Source organism: Dermacentor albipictus, chromosome 10 (assembly GCF_038994185.2).
Source record: "Dermacentor albipictus isolate Rhodes 1998 colony chromosome 10, USDA_Dalb.pri_finalv2, whole genome shotgun sequence".
NCBI classification, from domain to species: Eukaryota; Metazoa; Arthropoda; class Arachnida; order Ixodida; family Ixodidae; genus Dermacentor; species Dermacentor albipictus.
In genome coordinates this window covers 56110960-56122220 of record NC_091830.1, presented here as the reverse complement: position 1 = coordinate 56122220, position 11261 = coordinate 56110960, and the positions used below count along the sequence as shown (strand labels likewise).

General features: G+C 44.9%; 1 long non-coding RNA gene across 1 annotated transcript; it reads left to right on the top strand.

Moving 5' to 3' along the window:
- Positions 1–459: 459 nt before the first annotated feature.
- Positions 460–3680, top strand: LOC135916467 (uncharacterized). Its single transcript, XR_011508881.1, has 3 exons — positions 460–722; positions 2620–2680; positions 3547–3680. It is a non-coding gene; the product is annotated as an uncharacterized lncRNA (long non-coding RNA).
- The last annotated feature ends 7581 nt before the right edge of the window (positions 3681–11261 follow it).

Below are 11261 nucleotides of genomic sequence, written 5' to 3'. Positions count from 1 at the left end.
CTCCTCGTGATACCGGATGAAGCAGAATAAAGGAATATTCTGAAGGGGTCACAGCGCACACAGGGCCGAGAGACAAAGAAATACACAACACAAGCGCTGGTATTGTGTCTCCATGTGCGCTGTAGCCTTTTCAGAATGAAGGGTTTTCCAAATATCTCTTCAATAGAGGGAGTATTCTTTTCACGCCACCGCGACCGGACGTTTGCTCTATTCTTTGAGCCCGGCGACGCATGGCATCAAGTAAGCAGGGCCTAAGATGCACCGCGAGCGACTATGACAGTCGCGATATAGCAACGGCGCAGCGTACCGAGAATAACCTTCTTCATACAGTCGTCGTGCACACTAAATGCGACCAGTTCGTTGCGCACATTCAATATAATAAAAAGGAAACCGAAACACGCCGAAAACGAAACCGAACTATTTTGCGGAGGCAGCGGAGTAACACAACATCCATACGCGGAAGCTCAACTTTGGCGGCCGCTTAGCGCACTTTACTAATTGCGCCTGAACGTGTTTGTTCCCGTGCTGCGGCTGTGCAAGTGGATGTTGGGTTCATCGCGAGCTTCTCGTTTACGGTAGTCATCGAGTGCGTGTATGTTTGCTTGGTTAGTTCTAGCAGCATCGTGTATTTGATGCCTTGTGACTTGCTAGAGCTGCATCTCGGTGAAATTTGGAGCGCCTAACGAACGGGACGGCACCGCGCTCGTCCTGGCTGAAACAAGGTAAGCATGTGTAGTAATTCTGGCTTCATTTCGCTTATGACCATGATTAAGCGGGGCTATCTCGCAAGCTGTAGTTTCTTGTCTTGTATAGCGGGTAATGGGATTAGCCATCGCTACTCCTGTAAATGCCGCTACTCGTTGTAGGGCTACAGTGAACGGGGCCTTGTTGCTCGCGGTCATGACTTCAGCCTTCCTTTTTGCAGCGGTGATGTGTAGCCTTCGGGGATTGGATCGCGAACGTTGCCTGAAATTGTGCTGTGGTTGGTGTTAAGGCTTCTCTTACGGCCGCGGCGCACGCACGCCGGTGGTCGTCGGTCACGTCAAGTTTGTCGCGCCAGGCGCGTATTGAGCCCCCACTACAGTTAAACAGTTTCGGCGTGGCATGGCGGCCGAGGTAGCGGCGGCAGCGGCGGAGCGCATGCGCAGATCGTCCGTCGTGGCTTTGTGAAGCCGCGAGCTCCTTACGAATCCCGCGCCGGCAGCTGTGGAAGCGTGCGGAAAGCCGCCGAACACGCTGCCAGTTGAGTGCCGCGGAGTGTAGTTTGGCGCTGTGGCCACCGTGACGTCGCTGAGCCGCGCGCGCGCGCTATGTTGAAGTATATCTGCGCCTTTTGGGTAACAGTAAAGCCCAGACCACACGTACGCTTGCGTACGCGCGCAAGCTCGCGTTTAAGCGCCTGCAGCGCCTAGCGTGGAATGGTGGTTTGCATCCACAAAGACGCGCGCGCGCCCTCACTGCCTTCGCTCACAGACGCCTTGGAAAACGCCACTTCGTACTTTGCCATTGACTGTGTTTCAAGATGCTTCGATATCTGTAAACGTAATCGTTATATTTTTAGAGCTGTTTGATCAGCACGAAAAGGAAAGATTAAACACTTTCTTGCATGATATAGATCTGCTTCACTGAGTTGAATGTACCGTGCTGTGGCTGCGCAGGCAGGCGCCTCGACGCGAGGTGGTCCAAGCGGGCGAAAACATGAGCTGTTCACCGAGATCGCGCCGCGTTTCGACGCGTACAAGCCGTGCCGCATTGTCTGCGTTTACCTGGGCGCCCGGACGCGAGCTCGCGCGCATCAACAAGCGTGCGTGTGGTCTGGGCCTAACGTCGCCTATATGCGCCGAATGGCTGTGAGGGGTAGTTCGTAGACTGCAAAGGACTGAACGAGTACGTTGGTAGCTTCATAATGAAGGCTCCCGCAGACGGGAGCCGTTAACACAGTCTCGCTATATCCTTTAGGGCATAGCCTAGGTGTCCCCCAAATTTTAGTGGTGATAAAGGTTATATGAAAAATATCTGTTTAGTCTACCTTAGTAACCAATATGTTTGTGGCTGCAACCAATAGTTTCTGTATGGTTTAAAGACGTTTGGCTGATTTCGTGTCAATGTAATTGTGCAGCTAATAACAAAATCTGTCTTTAGAACTGTTTTGGCTTTTGCATGTGGTTTATCTTGTCATTTTTTGTAATATGACGGATGGCCTGTAATAAAGGAGTAATTTCTCTTTAGCATCCACGCAAGCAGGACAACCCAGCTACGCAGGAAAGCTGTGCAGCTTTCACGCTAACTTTGCATTTGAATAAAAATTCTTCCCGGTCGCATATTTGAACCCAGAACCTTGATGGATTTGCCTAAACATCAGTCCCTCTCATGACCTGTACCTTTGTTCTTTGGGTACTTGACAGGTGCAGCCGAGGGATCGGCTGCTACGTCCAATTATGCTACATATCTCGCCCATGCTTGAACAAGATATTGACATGAGTGTGAAAAGGCAATTGCTTTGCACAGAGTATGATCGTGTACATTCCGCAGGCGTTGACACAATCTCATTTCTATTTCATGCAGCAAGATATCAGTTTTTGAATGCCTTCCCTCCATCTTGCTTTTCTCATTTTGCAGGAGACTGCCCATGACGATGACTTGAGAGACATGCCATTGACGCCCACAATATGTATGAAAGGTTAGATTTTGTGATCATTGACCATCTCACAATGTACTAATATTCCTTTGCTCTATTTTTTCTAGGACCAGCTCTCTTTGAGGCAGAAATGTTCACTGTCTGTGTGGATGGTGTTGCTATCTTGACCACTCAGCGGGCTGCAGCTTTCAAAGTCATGTTTCTCTTATACTTCGTTCTTAACATCGAGTATCCACCTGAAGTGGCTTTGACATTGGCGTTTGTGCAGACGTGAGGTCTTGTTTTCTTTATCTTTCCTGATATGTGTTGGTATTGACCTATTGCATTTCTTACTTTCGCACATATCTTCTGGAAATATTGATGTTGGGCTGTTTTAAAATTACTGTTTTTAGGCCACTACAGAAGGTGGGGAGTGAGTCGCAAAGTACATGTACGCAAATGACGTTCTACAAGAGGAGCCGGCAAACTGGGGCCATTGACCTAGTCGCATCATGCCCTTAAATGCGGACTTAAGTGTCCTCCGCTTATTTCCTTGAAATGCCCGCTTTTATTCTGAAAACAGAAGAATCCAGCACTGATTTTAACTTACAAACGAGGCCACAGGGGGAGGCGAAATTTGTTATGCTGTCCAGTGACTTGTGGCTTCTTTCATACATGTTCTGAAACAAGTGGATTATTTCCAACTTTGTGCACTCATGAAAAAAGCGAGCCAGTTGTTCCACCTCGCTTTCCACTAGTGAGGATTTCTTTGGGGATTTTATGTTTGTTAACATTGTAGCCGGTCATTTTGATAAATTTTCTTGATTTGTCCAGTCAGTGCTTTGAACAGCATCTAAGCTTTGGTAGTACCCAATATTAGCCCGGTGGTATTGGTACATTAACCCCAGCTCCTTTTTTTTGTCTCTAAGGGCAATCGCAGGAATCAACCCAGAAAGAAGCACAAAGGCACGACGAGCGTCGAAGAGGCAGTATTGTTTGTCGCCAAAAGTGGCTGCCTTGGCGAATGCCCTGGATCAATACAAGTTCTAAGCTTGAGTTTGAGTTCTAAATAAAGAGTAAAATTTGGAATGTCAAGCTGTTGCCTTTAACTTCGCTAGTGAATATAAATCACTCTGGTTATGCTGCTAGCACCATGCATGCGAAGTTGGTGCTGCCCGCAGCTTCTATTGCAGATGATAGCACATAAACAGCAACTATCTAAGTGGAAATATCTACTTAGCTTAGGAGAGAACAGAGCCCATTTTTCTTAAATATGGTAATACAGTTGCGTTAGTACAGGGTTCAACCATGTTTCTGCAAAATGACAAGCAGTATATGAACAGAAAAATTGTCATTGCAAAATAACGTTTAACACCAAATGCGAGGCAGAGAAAATTTGTGTAGAATTACAGAAAAAGCATTAACAGAAAAATTGTGTGCGATTACAAAATACAGCCTCTTATTTGAAACCTTTCAAGGGAGAGAAAATGTCTGTAGGATAACAGAAAAAGCATTAACAGAAAAGTTGTGTGCAAAAACATAAAGCCTGTTTTTTTAAGAAGATATCGGAAACAAAAAATCTCTGTAGAACTACAGAAAAGCAATAACAGACAATAGATGCAAAATTCCTGGGAAATCGAAAACGGAAAACATACAAGAACAGAACTGTTATGTCACTAAATTTGCCATGCATTTTCTGTTTTTCTCATAAAATTTTTTTTACACTATAGTGTCACGACCGAGCCGGCGCAGCTGAAATAACTTGCTATGCGCAAGGCAGATGGCGCTACCGCCCGCTGGCGCGCGGGCAGGCGCAAGAAGCCCTCATGGGGGTAGTGCTCTCTGGTTCAGTCGGTTGATCGTGTGTGTGCTGTTGTCACTGCTTTGACAAGGCGTTAAAGTGCTAAAGACAGTGCAAACTCTGGCATAGGCTCTCTTGTCATTTAGATTCGACACGGACTAGCTGTAACGCCGAGAGCGTGCCGCGGCAGGAGCAAATGCAAGCGTCACATCGGGCCCGACCTACTGCGCCGTAAAGAAGCGTAAGAACACATCTTGTACATGATACCGAAACGAGAAAATGAAGCGGGACAAATCGCAGGGCGAAATGTCTATATTACACAAGGTTCCATGGCAACAATATACTAATGCCTTTCCTTGTGGGAAGTGCCTTGTGCAAGGCTACCGACAGCGCCTCATTTTCAGCAGCTTTTTCTTTTATCGCTGCGCTCTTTGTTTACTGACTTTACAAGAAAATGCATCCTAGTCAAGGCGTAAAACTTCATCACTTCTGTCGTAATTCGACGTCCATGCTCCTCGCAGCTCACACCTTGAAGCTCACGTCCCTGAAGAAAATGCAGAAAGCTGACCATGCTATCTGCGTGTAGCTTATTGCGACTGATAAACACCGTAAATGCGTCCTCAAGCTTTGCTATGAGCTGTTAAATTGGCCTTGATGGATAAACTAAGCCTCCATGGTCAAAATTTCGAGTAAGCGAGGCATTGTTTGACTCGGCTTGCAAAGACAAAGTGCTGAAACAAGTTGCACATTGAGGGCAAGCAAATCTTTTAAGGATTTTTCTTACAACATACCCAGCTACATAAAAAAAATTAGTCTGCTGTCACTTTCTTTTTTGTCTACACAGCCCTGAGGATCGCTCAGGCTGCTGTGCTCCTCGATCACCTCTGCATGCAGCAGAAGCCAAGTTTCCGCCATCCAGTAAATTATCGACAAGTTCAGTTATTCGCGCATTTTTTTCTTTGGGGACATGAGATGGTTGCAAGAGGGCAGTCACTACTTCTGCAAGTACTTTTGCTCCTTTTGGAGGCTTTGCGAGGCTGTAGAAAGCCAAGTTGTTGATAATTATCAAAAACTGCCCCACTATTTGATGATCATTGCAACCGAAGCACTGGCACGCAATACCAAATACATTCTCCATCCTATCTTGGCTTAGGTTTGCGGTCAACAAGTACTTGTATTGCAGGGACGTGGTTAGGTATTTTACAAGCGGCAGTGTGCTTTGCAGCGTTAAACGCAGCCCAAGGGCAGTTCCTGCACTTAAAAAGCCGCCACCATGCTGTGCAGCATATTCTTCCCGTTTATTGAGAAAAACAATATACTCATTCAAAAACTGTGCACTTCTTGAATCAGCACGAAGGCCTTTTGATGGGATTCTAGACGAAATTATAAAAATTAGTCTTTCCATTAGTTTTACAAACCGTTCTGTCGTGCTGATGTTTCAGACGTCACCCGCCGCGGTAGCTCAGTGGCTATGGTGTTGGGCTGCTGAGCACGAGGTCGCGGGATCGAATCCCGGCCACGGCGGCCTCATTTCGGTGGGGGCGAAATGCGAAAACACCCGTGTACTTAGATTTAGGTGCACGTTAATGAACCCCAGGTGGTCGAAATTTCCGGAGTCCTCCACTACGGCGTGCCTCATAATCAGAAAGTGGTTTTGGCACGTAAAACTCCATAATTTTTTTCAGACGTTGTCCCTTTGCAAATGCGGATCAGGAGCTGTGGGCTCCTCATCCGCATGAGGATACATTCCAACACCCACAGCTGATTGAACCGCATGCCCCGGGTTGACTTTCTGGAAGCTGCCTCGAAACATGCCTTCACACCAGGGCGCTGCTTTGGAGGAAGGCCTCCGATTTTCTCCTCCAGCGCAATAGTTGGGATGGACTGCGTGAGTGCCCGGAGGTCTTTGATGGTCTTGCTGAATGTTGTTGTTTTTTTTTTGGGGGGGGGCGGAATAAGTCAAGGGATTTTCGCTTCCTTGCATTTATTTGTTTCAAAGTCGTGAGTCGTTTCTTATGCTGCCAGCTGAACTGGTTCAAGATAAGCTTTCTTGAGTATTTGCAACGTAGGCAAGTATTGCATATCGGACGTCGTCACAGTGCAGGGTTTCGAGAAGTACGCTTTTCCATACTGTGTATGTTGGCCAGGTGAGAGAGGCTCAATCTAACTGCCGGGACAAAGTAGCAATTTATCTCGTGCTTTGAACGTAGCGTTCGTTGAAATGCCTTGAGCACACGACACAGGTTTCGTCGAGAGCCTTGTCATCTCGCGTTATGTTTCGAGCCCATTCTTGCGATCGATGAGGGTCGGACGGGGCGCGGAACGACACTTTTTCTTTCGACGACTATTAGCCACCTTTGCAGAGCGGCACGAAACACGTGCGACCTTTTTTTGTCGGCATTATTACACGTGCATCTAGAGGCACAAACAAATCACGCGCAAATCCCAGCCCGCGCGCACTTGTCAACTGGCTGGGCGAACGACGCGCCTAGAACAGCGCGGCCAAAATTCGCCTGGTAGCTGCAGCGCCACCTACGCAGTGCATCCAAACTGGTTTCACCGGGGCCCCCTGAAATGGCGGCCGTTCACGACACTAGGAAAACCTTCTAGCCTCTGTAGTCATAGTGGAGGTTATGCTCGGTCGCTCGGCTCAGCAGGCTCCGTAATCGGCATTTCATCGCTACTCATCATACGTCACGTTTTTGTGCTGGTGTGCTATGACGTCAATATTTTCGTTCCTCCTCTGTGACGTAGTAGCTGCCGCGCTAGCGATGGGTCTCGACTACGAGAAGGAGTTTTTAATGACTTTTTGGAGCTGAATTAAAATTATTGTGAAATGTTTGCAGCGTCCGATACCTCGTTCTGGGTGTCCTTGCATACGGAAGCAGCCTGCAACATGCCTTTTATAGCCTCAAAATTTGGTGTCCCAACCACTTTAAGAGGAAGCTTTAGCTTGGGTGATTTTATCTAAATATATGTAAAAGGAGAATTCGTTTTTCTCGGCAACCACTGCAGCAAATTTGACAAGCTTTGTTGCACTTTAAAGAAAATCGTAAAATCTAGTGACTGTTGGTTTCTAATTTTTGATTTGGGTCATCATTGGTTTGCTGAAAATTGGCAAAAATCGCCAATTTTCGGAAAACAAAGCATCAAGATTACAACTCTGTCTTTCGGCAATGAAAAATGATATCACAATTCTGTGCATTGCGTCTTACAGCACATGTAAAGGGGACGAAATTAATATATTACATATCAATCTCAAAAGAAAATTTGTAATATTGAAATACAGCTTTGGAGAACCCTATACGTAACAAATTGACGTAAGATATAAATCAACCTATCGAATTTGTCCGCATTGAACGATCTAATCGATGCCGTTTACAGAACCGTGATATACGTTCTTGATCCGGAGGTATTAATTTGTAAACTTCGCGCTTCTATCTTTCTCGCACTTCCAAATCTGAAAAATTCTTCTAACAGCATTTAGGCCCTAAATAGAAAGGCCGCTTCCAAAAGTCACCAGAATTTACCTTTCTCTCTAAAATCCAGCAAATTTCACTAAAATCGGTCCATGGGTTATCTGAGAAAAGCGTTTTGGCATTTACATCTGTTTCAATAGGCCGTGCCGTAGTTGGGCGCGAGTTAGAAGTTCCTCTTAACGGCTTCGGTATATAAAAAATGAAATAAAGAAAATAAATGCCTCAGCCGTCTATACCCGCGCCCCAGATTTCGTGCCGATGGCACCGTCACCATCGGCACGGCTCCGTGAGCTGCTACCAAGCTGTTCACTTTTGTTATTTTCCTTTCCTAGGTGGCAGGACATTGTCTTGATGCCAGCGACGCGCTATATCTGCACCATCATTGCGTCATGCATCGCTTCTACGACCAAGCAAGCTTTCGGCGGCACACGTTCGCTGCTACATTGAAAATAAGAATTTAAACTGTTTGCCTTCGAAACAACAGCGTGAAAAAAAATTGAAAGTGGACTGTCCGACCACAAAGAACGTGCTCACGGGGCCATACTATTGATGACAGCATCACAAACGGCTAGGTGCGGTCAGGTTGACTTTACAGGTTTGCAATTAAAGGTTGACGGGCTAGTTGCTTCACTATCACAGAAAAAAGAGCGCTTCAAGTTGTTAGCCCAGCTTGTGTGTTGCTCCTCCTTTGTGTCACGTCTTGAAGTGCTGTTCTGTGACTTTATATATGTTCTTTTTCTGCGTCAGTTCCGCTTTCCAAGAGCATTTACTCAGAAAATTTGTCTTCGCATGCCTCTTACAGAAGCATGTTTATTCAAAATTTTTTCACTTGCCTGCATAATCTCGAGGACAGCTCCAAGCTACTCATTTTCTTTAGCCATGTAAGATCAATTACTGAAAAGTTAATTAACGTAGCTTTCTTAATTAGGCACACAATTTATTAGGTTACTCCGCATCCAAAGGTTACAAATCTGAACACTCGCATGACAGAACGATGTCACCATTGCTTGTATTGGTTTAATAGTTTTGTTTGGTGCAGGTAAAAGCAGCCGGCATATTGGTGCTGCAGTAGGCTTCTTATAAAGTAAGTGTGAAAGTCTTGGCGCAAATCAACTTCATGAGCTCAAGAGGAAACTAGCTTGGGCCCATGTTCAACGCGTCCCATTCATATACACGTAAGACGCAAGAACGTTTATCCGAGATTACCCCTGGACCATTTATAATGAAATTTGTTGCATTTGAGAGAGTAAGTTCAATTCTTCCACGCTTCCACCAGCACTTCCACCAACTGTAAAAGGGTGCAATTAATAATTCATCTGGTAGCGTCAAGCCTAACCGACAAATCAGGCAACTAAGAACAGGACTCGCTGGATGGACGAGCAGCTTTCTTCCGTGCCAAACACTGATGATCCGGCTGGCTGAATGGTTGCACTCCAGACATCGAATAGACAGCCTGGCTAGCCTTGTTCATGTGCTGTTCATCTTCCTTACATAGCCCCCAAGCTGCCTCATGGTTAGTTGCATCAGAATAAACGCACATGATACAGACTGTGTAAAACGAAGCTTTAGTGATTCCTATAAATAACTGATATAAAACTGAAGGCGATGCTCATAATCGAGTTTACTTTCATGTAATGCAACCTGTGCAGTCTCGGGCATCAGTCATGTTTATGAATAGCAAAGATACACATCTAAATTCCATCTAAATTCACAATAGCACATAGATCTGAATCCATTTTAGGCTTCTATACTGCGTTTGGCGCAATGATGCATACTATTTCTGGAGGATTAGGCAAATGGGCCACGGTGCTGTGGCCCATACCGAATGGTTGAATAAAAAAAAATTTACTTTAGCAGTGTAGTGGATGAATATAATGCGTATTTTCACTGAGTGGTCGGTGTGGTTCAGGGATTCCTATGTCCAGACATTACGTGCTGAGGTCTGATGTAGGAATTGATTATTTTATTGTGCAGGACATAGATGCACTCACTTGCACTCATGCTCAGAAATTTTTAAACATTGCCTCTTAAAGAATCTGTTGTTCTTCTCGGCAGTACGTCAGCATCAGACAATTGGCAATAACTTGAAAACGTCATATTTTATAATGTTGGTCCACTTTCCAGGAGTTTCAAAAAGGAACGCCGAGAGGGTAGTTCCTTCCAATAACGCACGAATTTACAACACTAAGTTACGACGTTGCTGCTGCTTTGTAGGAGTGTTTCGGTCTGGACTAAACCAATGCTATAATTCCGAACTATGAACCCACTAAGTGTCATAACTGCGTGCCTAAATATAAGAAAGTACCCTATAGACGTCGCAAACGAGCAGTTGTTTAACTTGGTCGATCTCCGATATCTAATGTTTGAACGTGCAGCCCATTTATTTACGCTGGTCTGAACAGCTAAATTTAGCAGATTACTGAAGGCGCAATGCCCAAAATTCTTCAGTATGACTCTGTTGGTCAGCAAAAACGGTTTATAAAAGCCCGTTCGTGCGTACTTGCATTCACTGCACCTATACGCTTCATCTCTCTCTTTATGTATGTATGTATGTATGTATGTATGTATGTATGTATGTATGTATGTATGTATGTATGTATGTATGTATGTATGTATGTATGTATGTATGTATGTATGTATGTATGTATGTATGTATGTATGTATGTATGTATGTATGTATGTATGTATGTTTACAGAAACATAATGAGCGAGGAAAGGTTAGATGCAAATAAAAATCGGCATTAATGCCCTTGAATTTTACAAGTTTTCTTGCGGCCATCTATCAAACTTCACTATCATGCACCAGCGTAGTTAAAAGCACCAAATAAAATAATAATAATTTGAAACGCCACCCCAATTCCAACAACTTTCCGCTAACAATGTCGAGAAGCTACGCCTTGGAATAACATGCCTATCTACGGCAGTTATTCATAACTCCTTTGTCGAGTTATAGCGGCGTTTTTTTTCCTGACCAAAAAGCTGCTATAACCAAGCAATGAAGTTACGAATAAGTACCATGAATACGCATCTTAAGAAGGGGGTACTTTCCCGACGCTGGCAACGAAACGTTGTTGAAATTGGGCCGGCATGTTGAAATATAATTTCTATATTGCTACCCTTTGACTTATGTGGGTAACCCGGGGTGAAGTTTGATGAAATAGAAAGTAGCAGTGTCCCAAATTCCTGGAGATCAATAACGAAAAATTCGAGCTTCATTTTCTCTGATAGTAACAAACCTGTTGCCGCTCAATTATTAAAAATAGGGTTTGTGAGAATACCGGAAGCCTGAGCAGAATAGGTTTTTGCCTTCTCTTTCGATATACAGGGATCCAGGTATCAGCGTTTTCGAACACAAAATTAAGTG